The sequence below is a fragment of the Astatotilapia calliptera genome, chromosome 7, assembly GCF_900246225.1.
Source record: "Astatotilapia calliptera chromosome 7, fAstCal1.2, whole genome shotgun sequence".
NCBI classification, from domain to species: Eukaryota; Metazoa; Chordata; class Actinopteri; order Cichliformes; family Cichlidae; genus Astatotilapia; species Astatotilapia calliptera.
The window spans coordinates 5,605,089-5,622,890 of NC_039308.1; the positions used below are offsets into that span (position 1 = coordinate 5,605,089).

The 17,802-nt window shown below is 39.1% G+C and overlaps 1 protein-coding gene across 4 annotated transcripts in view; it reads right to left on the reverse strand.

Moving 5' to 3' along the window:
* Window positions 1–10,223, reverse strand: part of LOC113025188 (myocyte-specific enhancer factor 2C-like) — a 34,117-nt gene extending 23,894 nt beyond the window's left edge. For 3 of the 4 annotated variants that reach the window (XM_026172684.1, XM_026172682.1, XM_026172685.1), the window contains exons 1-2: window positions 10,000–10,223; window positions 6,701–6,811 (exon numbers count right to left, since the gene is read on the reverse strand). The gene's annotated coding sequence lies outside the window, so the exon portion shown is untranslated. Of the gene's footprint in view, window positions 1–6,331; window positions 6,677–6,700; window positions 6,812–9,999 lie in introns of those variants that run through there. The other variant, XM_026172683.1, reaches the window with a different exon arrangement.
* Window positions 10,224–17,802: the final 7,579 nt, after the last annotated feature.

Sequence of the window (17,802 nt, forward strand, 5' to 3'; positions counted from 1 at the left end):
CGTGATGGGAATAGCGGCGTTACAAGTAATGGCGTTATTAACAGCGTTACTTTTTTCAGTAACGAGTAATCTAACTAATTACTATTTGTATCTTTACAACGCTGTTACCGTCACTAACAAGAAAATGCGGTACGGTCGCGTTACTATTTTGCAACAGACGGTTGAAGCTGTGTTCAGCTTATCACATCTTATATCAGCTGCACGGAAGTAGCTGTAAGTAATCTGGGCGCTACAGCTTTAAGCAGCTGTGTGCGCTCCCGCGGGTGGCAGTCACTTTTGGCACAACACCTGGAGCTAAGGGGGCAAAACATTGCACGAGTGCTGCTGTTTGACTGAGTAAGAATAAAGTAATCATGGTAAGCCAATCGCATGACCACTTCAAGATTACAAAGCAACAAGGTGACATATACCAGTTTTTAAATTGTGTTGATAGGTCACATAAAACCAGAGTCATGATAAACAATATATACGCAGCGTTTTTTCCTCAATAGTTTTGTCACATTTACTGCCTAAGGACAGCGCTAGCAAGCACTCTCTGCTTATGACCAAAAAACAAGAAACCAAACAAAACAAAAAAACAGTCCATTCATGTTGGTGGAAAAATGCACCATGTCGACCAATCAAAAAATGATATCGCACCATGACATTTGTCTGTGAAGGTTCTCAGTCATCCAGGTCATCGTAGTCAAAGGAGCTTGCAAAGAAAAGCGTCTGGACTTCTTTAAGTTGCTTGAAGACGTTTCACCTCTCATCCGAGAAGCTTCTTCAGTTCTAAGGTCAAATGGTGGGGAGTCCCAGATTTAAACCTAATGGGAGTAACCCCACAGAGTGACAAAATGACCCCCTGATGATCCTCTAATCGCCTGAGCCAAGGTGTGAAACTGGGTGTGGGTCCCAATCAGCCAGGGTTTCGGGTGAGCTCATTGTGAAACCTGGCCCCACCTTATCATGCGAATTCCTGAGGTTAGATGGCCCAGGATGTGAGTGGGCGTTAAGGCATCTGGGGAGGGATCTCAAAACTGGATTATAGATGGCAGAGAGTTGGTGTCGTAAACCCCCGCCTCTGTTCAAAGATGGTTGCTCACAGTGGACATAGATGGCTTCTTTCACTCCTCTTTCAAACCATCTGTCCTCTCTGTCCAAAATGTGAACATTGGCATCCTCGAAAGAGTGTCCTTTATCCCTAAAATGCAGATGGACTGCTGAGTCTTGTCCTGTGGTGAAGAAGAGGTGGCTCTTCTGTGTTGTGCCATGCGCTTGTGAAGTGGCTGTTTTGTCTCTCCAATGTAGAGGTCTGGGCATTCCTCGCTGCACTGTACAGCATACACCACATTGTTAAGTTTGTGTTTAGGAGTTTTGTCTTTCGGGTGAACCAGTTTTTGTCTGAGCGTGTTGCTGGGTCTGAAATGCACTGGGATGTCATGCTTGGAGAAAACTCTCCTGAGTTTTTCTGATACACCGGCTACATAGGGGATGACAATGTTGTTGCGTCTGTCCTTCTTATCCTCCCTCGCTGGTGTCTGGTCTTCTTTTCTGTGCCTCTTTGCTGACTTTAAGAACGCCCATTTAGGATAGCCGCACGTTTTGAGTGCTTCCTTTACATGTGTGTGTTCCTTCTTTTTTCATTCAGGCTTAGAGGGAACATGTTCTGCCCAGTGGTGTAGGGTCCTAATTACTCCAAGTTTGTGTTCCAGAGGGTGATGGGAGTCAAAGAGGAAGTACTGGTCCATGTGTGTGTGGGCTTCCGGTAAACTTCGATGCTGAGGTTGCCATTCTCTTCAATGTGCACAGCGCAGTCCAGGAAAGGCAAACAGTTATCCTTTGTGTCTTCCCTGCTGAACTTGATGTTTTTATTCACAGCGTTAATGTGCGCAGTGAAGGATTCCACTTCTTGTGTCTTGATTTTGACCCAGGTGTCGTCTAAATATCTGTACCAGTGGCTGGGTACTCTTCCTTTGAAAGAGCCAATTAAGCCAATGACATTTGGTTGTTTAGGAAGAGGGGGAAGTTTTAGGAGTGACGGCGAGAGACAGAGAGACCGAGTTTTGAAATGTGAGAGATTTGTGACGTTTAGCATGTTTGGAGTGTGTAGTTAATGTGTTGTCTTGTGTAGTTAGTGTGTAGTGTTGTGGATAGTTTTGTGTTGTGTGTCAGAACAATGACTGCTGAATGAAAAACGGAGTAGTGATACACCTGCTGCTGTCAGACCTGCAGGTATCTGTGATGTTCTCCTTTATGGTGGACAGAAATTATTTTTTTGGAGTGGCACAAAAAATTTGTGTGACATCTTATTGATTGCAGAACAGTTGATGGTTATGTAAATAGTTTGAAGGTTATTTTAAAAAAAAAAGGGTAAAAGGTAAATTGGTGCAAATAACTTTGTTGTTTGCAAAACTTGCGCGTATGATTTTAAAATTTATATTTATATTTGAATTGAAAGTTATGAAATATGATTCAATAAACATGTTTGTGGTTGTAACAGTAAAAAATATAACTTTTTCTACTCATATTTTATGTTTTTTGTCTGATTTTAGGTCAATTGTGTTAATACAGTATGTCAAAATGAAAACATAACTGTAAATTCAGACACGTGAGGTTGTGCTGAAAAGAATGATACCAAACAAGGCAAAGTAAATAGTTTTTAAAGGTGGAATATAGAGGTCAAATCAAAAGTAGTTAAAAATGGCCAATTATACCCTGGACCCCATTATTAAACATTTTTTTAAAGTAACACAATAGTTACTTTTCAAGTAATTAATTACTTTTAGAATCTTGTAACTCAGTTACTAACTCAGTGACGTTTTTGAAGAAGTAACTAGTAACTACTACTTTTTCAAAGTAACTTGCCCAACACTGGTAACAGGTACTGCAGTTCTCTGGATTTGTCCATGTTTTACTAAATGGGTATCAACAAAAGTCACAAAATGTGATTTTCCGCTACAAGCCACAAAGCTTGAAATTAGCTGTATGCATAGAAAATATTTAATCTCAGGTCCAGATGGGAATTCTCTGATATTTCTTGACTGCAAACAGTTTTCTCAGCATTTTCGCAGCAAACAAACTCCATTTAAGCTACAGCACAGACACAACAAACAGCAGGCAGAGTTAACAACTAGCTGGTGGACACAGTGAGGCATAGGACAGCAGTAAATCATGCCGGAAATCTGACTCCATCCCAGGCATCCCAGTTCACAAGAACCACCAGACATCAGGAACAGGAGCAAGTCACACCTGATGCGTTCCAGTTCCAGAACTGGTTCTGAATGTGTGGACTCACTCCTGCTAGCAACACTCCTCAAGGTAGAGAGAAACAATTGTTTAGACCTCTGCTAAACTGTTCCTAACAGGTTGATTACCTGTGAAGGTGATGACCAAAAAAAGAGCTAAAAGACAGTGAACACAACTCCAAATAGAGCATCAGTTTACTCAGCTTATCTTTTCCAAATATTTATTTATAAGTGACTTATGTATGTATGTATGTATATATATGTATATATTGTACTATTCTTAGTTAGCGTATTGTCTGTCTTGTCTTAATGTTGGTTTAAAATGGAGCACTGTAACAAAAAATAATTTCCCCCAGGGATCAATAAAGTATTCTGATTCTGATTCTGATTCTGAGACGCTGCTAGTTAAGAAACTTTTATGATTTTTATTATGAGGTGAAATTGTCTGAAAGTTATTGTAGAAGATAACACTGGCAACTTAACTGATTTAGTACAAATATACTGTTGCTAAGTTGACAGACCCAGTGATAACACATTGTAATGGTGGTGCAAAGATCAACAAGTATTTATGGTTGTGTAGCCATGTGATAATCATTAAATATCTCAGTAACACACAGCACACAGTAGGTTTTTTTTTTAATGGTGTGCACTCAAAAGACATTTTTGGAGCAAAAGAACCCATTTAATGAACTCTCACTTGATTTCTCCCTGCTGGATTTTAATCTTAATTGAAGTTCTGGATTTTAATGACCATAAAAACGTGATAACTTGGATACTATTATGATGATTTTTTTTGTATTTTGTTCTATAAAGCACCCATTTTGTCTTTGACAGCGCTTTCTTTATAGGGTGCACTTTTACACTGAGGTTTGGTAACCTGATCTTCTTTGGAGATGACCTCTCTGGGGGATTTATCCTGGAAGAACCAGGATATAAATGCAAATTCAGAGAGAATGTTTAACCCCCAAAAGATAAAAATGTTACCTTTGTGTTTTCTACAGCATTTCTGAGCTCACACTTTAAAAAACCTACAATCAAGTTTAGCTGTTTTTTGTTTGCACTTTGACAAAAACACATGGAGCTACAGAAGAAATGGCTGTCTCATCACTCTTAGAGGACCTACTGCTAATAAACAGAACTCACTGAGAAAAGTCCAGGGCATTTTATTTTGAAAGCCTACTTTCCGTAAACCAGCTGGCTCCACCCAGCTCTGTCTCACAGAAACACTGATAAGGGAACTACTATAGTACACTTAAACATCCAGGCTGTTCTGTCCAGCGGTGGCATAAAGAAATCATTTCAGACCTCGGGCATTTTGATACCTCTGCACAAAACTTTGTTCAATTTTCTACCTACTGTGGAAGTGGACATCAAAAAAATGTTGGAAGACTTTTACTATTGGCAAATTTAAACTTTGGGAGGAAAGCAACCTCATGAGTACTGCACACAGCAGGCTAACAGCTGGTGTGTGGTGTGGGAGAGCTGTGCAATGCTTCAAAAGTGCAAAAAGCATATTGGTTATGTTTGGGTGCCTGATACGAGGCAGAGCAATATGATAGCAAAGTTCAAAGTCTCTCATAAACTTTTACCAACAAATAAGTATGCAAGGCTAAACTACTGATTAAAGTTCCTTTTAAGGCTTCAGATATAGACATGTGTAACCTGATCTAATACATGTGGTTTGGTTAGGGACATCCCTCTATAAGCAGCAGATGAGTCACTGTGTGGCACAGACACTAAAACACATGCTCAGCATAAGCGAATGACATCATACAGACATTTGCAGCATCTTTAAAGGGTTTTACATTTATCTGTGCAAAGCTATGATGAACTGGAGTGCAAGTAAATGTCTGTTTCAGAAACACACAACACAAAAATCTAACATTTTATTTAAGAAAGTACTATTTAGTCTTTTGGGCCACTGAGTGGCTCTATAGTGTAGTGGTTTAAACATTCACCTAACAAGCAAAAGATCCCCAGTTCTTTTGGTTGTTGGAAGACACAAATTTTGGCAGGTATAAAAGCTGAATACACCCGTGGCTTAAATCAAATATTTATGGGACCATATCTGTTGCAGAAGGTCCCATAAATGTGTGGCACTTGTAGGTTGCTTTGCTTTCACTCTTATGTCCAGTTCATCCCAAACCAGCTTGATGGGGTTTTGCTGGCCCGAGACCATCACAATTACTCCTCCATGTTTGACAGTTGATGCCACACTGTAGAACCAATGCCTACTGGACATTATACAAAGATGCTGTGTGATGAACTAAAGATTTGAAATTTTGATTCATCAGTCCATAATACCTTCTTCCAGTCTTCAGTAGACCAATGGCGGTACCATTTCAAGCTATTCATTGGACTTGAACGACTTGAACTGCAATATATAACTGAAAAAAATGGGGTGTTCTGATTCTGAATATCAGAATACTACATAGATATAACGGGGAACACATCAGGCTTGTGTATGGATGCGTGCCCTATTATAAATGTATATTATTAGCTGGGACCACATCTTCATTTAGGCTTGACAGTGTTTCTAGTAGAATTTAAGTAACAAGGGGGTGTGGGACACCCTGTGACCACCTCTGTACATGCCCCCTGGATGCATGCTGTATGTAAACTTAAGTTTCGTCTCCTGTAATCTCACCAATGTAATTCTAAAAGTTGCTATGAGCAAAAAAAAAAAAAAAATTTTTTTATATATATATATATATATATATATATATATATTTATATTGCCTGCTTTCCAAATTGAAATATTATTATTTATTATTATTATTATTTTTTCAGTGATTATACAGTCATTTTTTACACAACAACTTTAGATCCTGAACTGGTGAACGAGATCACCTGAGGAGATACAGTACCGGAGACATATAACTTCAACTATTATTTATTTATCAAGATTCTTGTCATATTGGCTACAGCTGGTCAGTTTCTGGGTTACACAGCTTCAGCCTTTAATAGTGGTCACTTACAACAAACCTGCCTCATCAGGAATTCATCCCGTCCAGATAAGCACCTCGATAAACAGGCGGATGAATAAGTACAGTGGTTTCCATCAGCTGCAAACTTTCTCCAAGCACTCACTCCAGCTGTCTTACCTGCGCTGCTGCAGCACAGCGGAAACATTCCTGAGGCGGAGCGGCGACGGTACAGGAAAGGTCCCGAGTGACTCCACCAGTCTGAACCGGAGGGCAAGTCGAGTACCGATCCGAAATGTAAACTACGCGATAGTACGACCAAGCCGAACAAAAATAAAGACAATTAAATTAAGTTGGCAGGGAGCCGACCCCGGAATACAAGTTGTCCCGAAACCGGCGAGCCTCCTCTGACTGTTGAATCCGATGTGCAGACAGAGAAGGATAACCCGCTGCTGTTTGCTTCCTCTTGTTTATTTGTCAAATGCCGTGTCAAGCCAGCAGCGCGCGCGCGCACACACACACAAAGCGTATTGAGGTGAAGCAGCTTACCTCCACGCTCACTCCCGCATGTCTAATTATTTGTGACTTCCCTCCGTCCAGCGGATCACTCCATCGGTGAGTCTCCTCCTAGAGCACGCGCTTCTGACTATCAACGAGCACCTGGACGTCAGGAGGCGGCATCGTCACGCGGGCACACACAAACACACACAAACACACACACACAGAGGCAGAAACACAAAAATGAAATAAACGAAACTTGCGAGGGAAAACAACGAGATATATTGGTTAAATAAAAATAAATGTGTAACTAGATTCTAGTTACACAATCTAGACTGAAAAGACATAGTCTAGATTGTTTCTTGATTATTTCCATTTGAATTCATACTTTCAACAGGTCTACAAACACGGGAACACACTGTTTACTCTTGTTCAGGCTCACTACTGTCTCTCTGTGGAAACTACTGAAAAGTGCACCAATTCTCTGCAAATGGTACTCATGATGAGTGGTTGTTGATTAGTGGTCATGACAATTTACATATTAATGATCAGGAAATTGGCCTCACAGTCCATTGTTCGTCAGTGGTGCTAGTTTCAGTCATTATGTAAATGGACTGTTTATAATGTTGAGGAAACCTGCAGTCATTTGAGAATGAAGAAGTCAGTGAGTGCATTTCTCCCACTGAAAATGCTACGTCGAGATGAACAGAATCAACATTTGGGGGTTTCCTTGCCTGGGTGATTGAGCATGCAACAAGACAACTAAGTTAAGAATTTGAACTGTCAAAGACATAATATAATTTACACCTGTTGATTAGGCTTCATTTTTTTGGTGATAGTTCCTGTTTTGTTTTCTTCACTTTCTGTCATAATTTATTCATTTCTCAAGAGTATTTTATGTGTTCACACTCCTTTTCAGTGGAAGCTATAAATGAATGTCTGACAGCAACAAAGCTGACCTCGACTATAATTTTTCAATGCTGCACTTGTGATGAAACATGCCATGTTGGCACACTAACACACGAGTCCACAGACGACGTTGCAGCAAGTTGGTAAGAATGTAGCCTTTGTTGCTCATAGTGTGAACTTAACATTTAAGTGTCTTTATTTCAAAGGGACTTTATCTTCTGTCATCTATGTCCTGTTTCACTGGTGAATGCTTATATTTAACACTTGAACTCAAGGTATGTACAAGTATCACTGAGTAAAAAGCCAACACTTCAGGGTGCATTAAACACACATTTTTTTCTACTCTTGGATCTATATGATGCCATGCAGAGTGTAGATCTCTAATATGGTCTCCTCAAGAGCACTGACTCCTGGTCCACATGCTGTTCAGGTCTTTTGTTCATGAGGTGCAGCCAATCAGAAAAAAGTTGTTTAAAACAGAAGCTCAAGCTAAAACTGTTGGCTTCAGTCGTGAACCTAAGCTCCACCAACACCCTGTATTAGGTTAATAAGGATTCTGTTGAACTATGATACAAAGCTACTCTAGTAGAGACTACTGGAGTAACTTTGCATCTAATAGGTCCCCTCACAAATGCTGACAGGATGACAAGTCAAAACATTTTACTGGGAAATCCCTTTGTGGAAATTTGTGTATTCCCCTTTTCATATGGAGAAAGTAAGTGGAAGACTTCTCAGAAATTAAGTCTATTTTATTTCCATGAAAGTACAGAAGAAGTGTCCGTTATATTTTTAAATATTTTATCTGTTATATTTTTAGATCTTTATTCCTGATGGCAACAATTTAATGTCATCATATGCTGACATATGTGGCATATGTTGGTTATGTTTGCTTTGTACCATATCACTAGGTAGCTGTTGCTGTGCAGTGTATAAATTTTAAAAAGTCAAAAGTGTTAAAAATGTTGTAAGTCTTGGATAAATGCAGCATGTACAATATCACATATAATTATAAGATTTTATTTTATTTTTTTATGAAAACAGCTGGTCACAAACACTACTACATGACTTCTTTGAATGAACCCAAAGACACATGGCTTCTTCTACTTGGTTTAGTTGGATTTCACCATAAACAGATACATAATAGAGTGATGGTTTTATCTGCTTTAATTGTCATCAGCTTTCCTATTTTATCTGACAGGCAGCATAAACAGCTTCGGTGACACTTTCATCTGCCTGTCATTGGTCTATATATTAGCTGTTAACCACAGCACATCATTCCACAATTTTCATTTATAAAACTTTATTTCTCTTGTGCATTTCTCCCAATTTCTTATACTGTTTACATTTTCTTATTATTAGTTCTTCAGTCAGCTGTAGAGCCTTCAAACTTGTGTGCAAGGCACTATATGAATAAAGTTTGATTGACAGATGATTTATTATGCATGTATGCATTAATGTAGCCAGCTCATACTGTGAATAAATTTGAGATTTGAAGGGAGAGGAGGACGTTATAGAAGAAGAAATCACATGTTGCCTAATTGGGCAACATGTTTTTAGGTGTTCTAAAACTTTTGACTGGTAGTGTGTGTGTGCATGTGTGCGTGCGTGTGTTAGATTCAAATTATTGTAGGGTCTTTACCTTGCGATATAAAGTGCCTTGAGGTGAGTGTTGTTGTGATTTGGTGTTATTTATACACATAAATAAATAAGTACATTAAATAAAAGAAATAATATTACTCATCCTTAAGTTCTCCTTTACACTTTTTATACTATTATTCCTTTATGTTCAGTATTATCTGCAAAACTTTGCTTTAAAGTATCTTTATTTTGCCTTCATTTATATGAAGTGAATTTTTAAATGTATGCCAGTACTTAAATTTCAGCAATTTTCACTTATTTGGAATCTTTTGTCGTACACGTTAATTCAAATAACAATATATACAGTTTGCACATTTCTGATCTATATAACAAGCACATACAAAAGCAGATACAGTTCAAAAACACACTGTGCAATTCACTCCTAACCCTAAACACCAGCATCGAACCCCAGCCCATCAAACATCCTGAACAAAGAGCAACATTTAAAGCTGCACTAACCAATATTTTTGTATTAACACTGAATCAAATGAGCCTCACTTGAATGGCAAACACAATGCGAATGATCATTGGTTTGGTTTAATAGAGCTCATCTATATTTAGTGTCAGTGTTGCTTCATATCTCATGGATATTTGTATTTAGCACGTTAACAGCTTGTTTCTGCTGCCACCAAGTGGTCGAAAGTCTACCAGTTCCACCACAACTTTACTTATTGTCTTCAAAGTTAATATTTGTTTCCCGTGTAATAACAACGCTTTATCACCTTCTAAACAAGAGTGTTCTAGTTTAATTCAGTCCTTCCATTTGTCCATTACTAACAGACATATTTCTCTCGCCAACTCACCGGTGCTTTTGGTTCAGTCTTCACCTGGAAGGTTCCCCAGCAGCTCCAGCTGTGGGTTTGCTCAGTCAATCCCTTGTATCAAACAAGAAAGGATTCTTTTTATAAAAGAAAAAACAGAACTCAGACACGAGAAGAGATTTTAAGCCAGACCAGCTGGCTTAGAAGAAGGGGTACCCAGAACTGGGCAGTGTTTGGATCTGAGCTCTCTCTCTGCACTGAGCAGCAGATACCCCACACACTCAAACACCGCCCACTCCATTCCACCACCACACACAGTTGTACACACACACACACACACACACCCAGTGACCCCCTATGTCTGAGCCAGCTGAGTGTATGTATCTGAAGGAGCAGGCTCACCTGTTGTTATCACTCATGGTATATTTAGATTTGCCACAGATGCTACCAGTGTGTGTGTGTGTGTGTGTGTGTGTGTGTGTGTGTGTGTGTGTGTGTGTGTGTGTGTGTGTGTGTGTGTGTGTGTGTGTGCTACAGAGACAGAAATGTGTTGCTGACACTCAGAAGCCTACATGGGCCGTGGTGTAAGAACCCTGGATTACTTCACATAGACCATCGGCTCTACACATTACAGAGATAGAGAGAGTGATCAAACCTGTGAGCATGTCGTAGATATCAGCACTCCAAGCATCTGCAGCAGAGGATTAGGTCAGCTGTCCACTCCTGTCACTTCTGAGCAGAGGGAGGAAAGGGGACAAGTGTGTTCGGTTGAATTTCTTAGTCTATGAAACCATCAGACAAGGGTGCAGGCTGAGTGTCTGAAAACCCCAAAGACAACAGCCCTACTTGTTTCTAGACTGGAGACAACTATTCCAAAGCAGATTAACTGAAATTTTAGATGGAAATTAGAGCTATCACAAAATCATACATTTACTAGTTGGTTCCATTACATTTAAAAACAACCACTGGTGATAAGAATTTGAATACTATAAAATCAATTAAAATATTATATGTACTCTTGTATTTTTCAACAGCATGTCACACACACAATGTTAAACAGGCTGAATGATAACAATAGTGGTGACTAACATCATGGCAGGAACTCAGGGTTTGAGCTACACATTAGCATATACAACACTGGCCTAAATAATATTGTTTGGTACTACCATTAACATTAATAACTTTGTGATTGCTTTTGTAGTGAGTTAATGACTGCAATTTCATCAAACAATGCGGTTTCTCTTTCTTATGTTCTCATGAGCCTGGAGTTCTGTCCGGTCAACTTTGCTGCATTTGTTGAGTGTGAGCATAAAGTTTTAACTTATATACTTGAAAATTCAACAGGCTGCTTATGTTGTCTCTGATATCCTTAACCCTTTAAGACCTACCATAGATAAGATAAGATAAGATACCTTTATTAGTCCCACACGGGGAAATTTCATCCAAGTCCACCAGAGCTTATATTATATTTTTCACATGCTCTAGTGCCATTTTTGGGAAGTTTTCAAGTTGATAAACATCAATACAACCATTATTGCCCATATTTTAATAATATGTATGCATTAAGTGCATATTAATTACATAAATTGCACAAAAGTGCAATAAACTACAAAAACATTGAAAATCGGTTTTTGTTTGTTTTTTTGTTTTTTTAAACATATATTTCTAGTTAGAGAAATTTAAGAGGCTTATCCCTCAAAACTGTAAATACAAAGTTGCATAAAATAGTTTCCCACCACAGGAAATTTATTTTTAGTGTCTTAATAGTTTTATTTTTGAAATACACCAATTTTTATGTACTGCAGGAAAAACGAAAATAAATATTATAGTGCAAATTTGCAAAAAAAACAGCATATGCATCAAAATAAACTATTTCCAGCATCCCAGACATGACACAGAAAGTCATATAGTCAAACATAACTTTTAAAAACACAAGTATAGGCTCATAAGGCCTGATGGTAAAAAACTACATTTCCGCAAAATGACGTCACTTCCGGATTCGGGCAGATCCTGGCGGACATGCGATAGTTCGCGCTGATGGACGTAGGAAGTGTTACAAACAGCTGATCGGATCGGCAAATTTTTATGCAAATTTTGACCCAGGACAAGCTGATGGCATAAGATGTAAGTACAACTCCTCCGGTTTCATATGCAAAAAAACTTATTGCGCTAGCTTACGTGGTTGCAGTGCTACCGGGATTTAAAAATAGTTATGCAAAACGGAGCGTGCCCGCTCCGACCGGCTTTAAATGAGAATCAATACTTTATTAATCTCTAAGGAAATTATGTGACTACAGTTCCTCTAAGACAATAAGAACGGTAACAGACTGAAGTAAATTAAATAATAGAATATATATCCAATATATGTACAACATATAAAAAAGTAGAAAAAGGTACAATATAAAGCGCCTTGAGGCGACTGTTGTTGTTGACACTGTATAAAATTTAACTGAATTGAGTATAAGTTCCATATATAAGTTACAAAATATAAGAAATAGCTCTAATATATACAAATAGCTCAATTACAATAATACAGAATATATATGACTGACATTTTACTGCAAACTGTACAACTTTGCTACTTGTTATTTTCACTTTAGAGGACGTGCAAAAGGGTGTAACTATTGCAGTGTGTACTGTACGATAGAGCTGTTGAACAGGGGAAACTAGTGGAGATCGTTCAGTGGTGCCACTCAGTGTATCACTGAACATGCTCCTGTGACTGGCCAGCAGGTCATGGAGTGGGTGAGAGGTATTCTCCACCATTGTCTTTATCTTGGACAACATCCCCCTCTGAGACCATATTAACGGTGTCCAACTCTATCCCCACAACGTTACTGGCCCTGCGGATCAGTTTATTGAGTCTGTTGGCATCTGCGACCCTCGACCTGCTGCCCAAGCATGCAGCAGCATACAGAATGGAACTGGCCACAAGAGACTCAGAGAAAATCCTGACCATTGTCCAAAAGATGTTAAAAGACCTCAACCATCTCAAAAAAATTATTCTATTCTAAAAAAAAAGAAGCAAAAAATAAAAAAAAAAACACAATTTTGTTGTACATGTACAGTGACACTAAAGGCTATTCTATTCTATTCTATTCTAAAATAGAGGTAGCCTAGTTTATTCTCAGCGTGTACTCAAGCTATTTATAGTCCTCCACATCAACCTCTTGGATTGAAAAAGGGGTCCACAATCAATTCTTTGATCTTTGTCATGTCGAGCTGCAGATGATTCCGCTCACACCACTTGATGAAGCAGTTAACCACAACCCACAACCACAACCACATCCAGTACCAAAGGTCTGTAATCCTGGGGGCCACTGGGACGTGGTGTCAGGAATGACTCAGATTCATCATGAACAGTTTATGAAAGACTCCACAAGCTGGGGGCAAAGGCCTTAAGGACACGGGGACTCACCTCTTTTGTTCCAGCAGACTTGCCTGAGTGGAATCTTCTCATTTGTCTCTGAACTTGTTAATGAATGAAAGTAAAAGGTGGCGAAGGAGTGTCAGGACTTTCACAGGAGGCTATGGTGCAATGTGGAGAGAGAGTGGTGTGGCTGTGGATTGCAGGCTGACTACAGGTAAGGCTACCTCCTCTTTGTTTCTCACTCTGAAGGCCCCATTCCTGCCATTCAGGAGTGATTTGATGTCCTCTGTCACCCACGGCTTGTTATTTGGGTAACAATGGACAGTCCAAGCTAGGAAAATGAAGTCGATGTAGAAGGTTATGTACTGAGTGATACACTCAGTAAGCCCATTAATGTCCTTAAGGTGAGGTTCACAGAGTGTCTCCCAGTCTGCAACCTCAAAACAGCTCTGCTGTTCTGCTAAGACGTCCTCTGACCACCTCCTAATACTCCTAGTGGTCACAGGCTCCCTCCCCACAATAGGCACATAGCAGGGGCACACCCTAATCCTAAAAATGTTATTACTAGAGGCAAGTTTTATTTTTGTCCAACTACAACTTTTCTGTGTGCTTTATTGCAAAGTATGTGCCACTATAATAGAAAAGTCACTCCATCACTTTGCCAAATTCCAATAAAATGATCAAATGTATGGAAACTACAATGTTGTTAGGAGGAATTTTTTTTTCTTTCAGTGCCATTGAGGGTCCACAGCAGTGTGGCTGGGTGAAGCTGGGATGTCGAGAGATGAAGTTACTGTGAAATCCATGAGCGTGTGAAAACGAATCCATCTTCACCCAGCTGCCAAGCATAGTCCACAATCCACTGCGTGTGTCAAGACATTCCCTCTTCATGTCTGTGTCTGTGTTTTCCTCCAGCTCCTCCATCAGCATTAAGCATTTCTTTTATCTTATACAATACAATTTATGAAATACTTTATTGCAAAGAATTGCTGAACAACATAATACTTGTGACACTACTGTATGTAAAGTCATTAGTCTCAGAATCATACTCACTGTTTTAAAATCCAGTACTTGATTTATAAATAAGAGGTGGTTGTGGTGGAGGTGAATATATAAAGCATGCACAGCACAGATATTGTCTAACTCTCCACAGTTCCATCACAGTTCCAAAAGAGTTGAGATGAGTAGCAATGATTTTAGAATCTTATAAATCAATCTTTTATTCACAAAATAACAGAAAAAAAAAAATCAAATTCTGGCTTCTCATTGTCCCATTTTTGGTTTCATGATGCTCCAAATGTTGTCAGTTGATGAAAGGTCTGGACTGCAGGCAGCCTAGCTCAGCACCCGGACTCTTCTACTACAAAGCCACGCTGGTGAACTTCTGCCCATCGTTACTTCTCTGAAACTCCAAGATGCTCTTTTTATACCCAATTATGCTACTGGCCTATTGCCAATTATATAATTAAATAGTTGCAAAATTGTCCTCCTTTTTAGTACCATTTACCTAGCATGCATATCTCTGGGAAGAAACCTGGCTGCCTGTAGGAAGTTCACACAAAGAGAATACAAACTCCATGCAGAAATGTCCCAGCCAGGACTAGAACCGTATTAGCATTATATCGCATCGCAGGAGAATCATAAATGCCATTTATTCCAATAGTCTAGAACAACCAACTGTTCATGAAAAAGATTTGTGAGTTTTCCCGACTTGTGAGTTGAGGTAGAAAAGTCATAGAAACAAAACAAATAAATAAAAAGCAACTGAAAAGGCCCAACTTTTTATTTGAAGGTGAACAGTCTGTTTCTGGTTTCTCAGTAAGCTGTTTGCAAGTGTGTGTAAAAACGAGGAGTTGGTGCTCGGCAGTTTGGATGGCAGTGATTTGTATTTATTTTTTAGCTCAGTATGTGCAGCTTTTCAGCCCTCTGCTCCAGCTCGGCTCACACCACAGGGCTCGAACCTCCAGGCCCCAGCAGGTACTGAAATGGGGAAGGTGTGGTTAGCGTGACAGGTATCAGCTGTGCCAGCCAGCCTTCCTCGGCGCTGTCCCCTGATCCTGATCCTCCAGCTGAGCCATAAACCACACCCAAAATGAAACACAGATATGGTATTTAAGACCATTAAACAAACAATTTTGTGAATTCATGGCCTTCACACGTCCAGAAAACATAACAAAAATATTGTCTCAGGGGCCATTACTTGGTTTTGGCTCTCTCAGTGGTATATTATCACTTTATGTTCCTGTTACAATGCAGGAACATGGCCTCCCTCTTCCTTCTGCTGGGGTGAGCGCATGGTTGTCAACGAGATGTGTGGCCTTGGGTCTTCAGCCCTCTTGTTGCCAATGGCTGCTGTCTCCTAGGTCTTTTGTGCGTGTAACACACAGCAAAATTATGTGTTTATTTGTGTACCTCCCTTTGTGTCCTTCGGGTGCTGTGTTGGAGTTGGAGACCCAGCATGTCTGTTGGCTTCGAGGATGGACAGTGGTGTTCTGTGCCGCCAATTTATTTAAAAACATTTAGATGAGATTATGCTATGAAATAAGAAATTAAAATGCTTTATCCCTCTGTTGAATTACCTTCAGTTCAAATTCTATTTATATAATGCCAAATCACAAAGACACACTTTGGAAAAGCCCCAAGGATTCATAAGAACTAATGATTACATGCAGAGTAATAATAATAATGGATTGGATTTATATAGCGCTTTTCAAGGCACCCAAAGCGTTTTACAATACCACTATTCATTCACTCTCACATTCATACACTGGTGGAGGCAAGCTACAGTTGTAGCCACAGCTGCCCTGGGGCAGACTGACAGAAGCAAGGCTGCCATAATCGCGCCATCGGCCCCTCTGGCCAACACCAGTAGGCAAGTAGGGTAAAGTGACACCAACATATTTTTCAGTAGCGATGATTATACTGATCTTGTAATGACTGTAAACAGGGAGCTAAAATTAATTTAAAAAATGGATGGACATAAATAAATTATCATTAAATATAAATAAAACTAAAGCAATGTTTTTTGGTAATTTAAAATATAATATAGAATTACCAATTATCATTGAAGGTGTACCAATTGATAATGTGAGTGAAAACAAATTTTTGGGAGTTATAATTGATAACAAAATTTCATGGAAACCCCACGTCAGACACATAAAAACCAAAATTTCCAGAAGCCTCGCAGTTTTGAACAAAGTGAAACAATTCCTTGATAAAGATGCACTTCATACTCTGTACTGTACCCTGGTTCTTCCATATCTTACATATTGTGTGGAAGTGTGGGGAAATACATATAAAAATACAACTAATCCATTAGTCACAGTACAGAAACGAGCACTGCGTATTATTCACAAGGCTGGTTATCTAGATCATACTCACAAATTCTTTCTTCAGGCAAAGTTACTTAAATTCCAGGATCTGGTTAATTACAATACATCCATAATTTTGTATAAAGCTTTTACTAAACTTTTACCGGCAAATTTACAAACTAGATTTGAAATTCGAGAAAAGGTTTATAATGTGAGAGGCTTTGGAGAATTCAAATTACCCAGAACTCGAACAACCCGTAAAGGCTTTTGTGTGTCTGTATGTGGTGTGAAAATCTGGAACAGTCTGAGTTTACAATTGAAACAATGCAAAAATATTCATAGATTTAAATCTCTCTACAAACAGTTGGTCTGGTCACAGTATACTCAATGATGGGTTTTAGTGTGCTCTGTAATGTCTGTCCTCTTACCATTGCTGGTATGGATTCCAAAATAAAAAATAAAAAATAAAGTGTGCGTATGTATGTACATATATGTACTTGTGTGTGTAGATATATATGTATGTATATGTATGTGTCTGTTACTTGTAGTTATTACTGCCTGTTACCTGTGGTAATGCAATTTATAATTTATATATTCTGTATTCAGTTATGAAGGCTCTAATTGTTGGTTGCGAGCTGCCGCTTAGATGCTTGTATGTGCCCGGGGCTGTTGATGGGTCTGTATGCAATGATGGGCGTAGCTGCGGGAAGTTTATTGTTTTTTTTTTGTTGATGAGTGAGTATAGGGGTGGGATTTAATAAGTTTTCTTCGTCCCACTCCTTTTTCAGGCAAGTTTTGTTTTTTGTTTTGTGTATTTTATGTTCAATATAGGTATTTGTTGTGCCTGAAAATGAATTAATAAAAAAAAAAAAAAAAAAAAAAAAAAAGTGTCTTGCCCAAGGACACAACGACCAGGACAGAGAGCCCAGGAATCAAACCGGCGACCTTCCGGTTACAGATGCGATTCCCAACCCCCTGAGCCACGATCGCCCCCAATACTTGAGACAGCATTCTCAAGTATTGTTCTAAAATTAATATTTCACTAACCTCATGCACCGTTTTTCCCTTTGGCTTCACCCACTTCTCATATAACTCTTTCAATCTTGCATATAGTTCTTTTGGATTCTCATCAGGTTTTACCTCCAGTGAACGGAATCTCAGTCT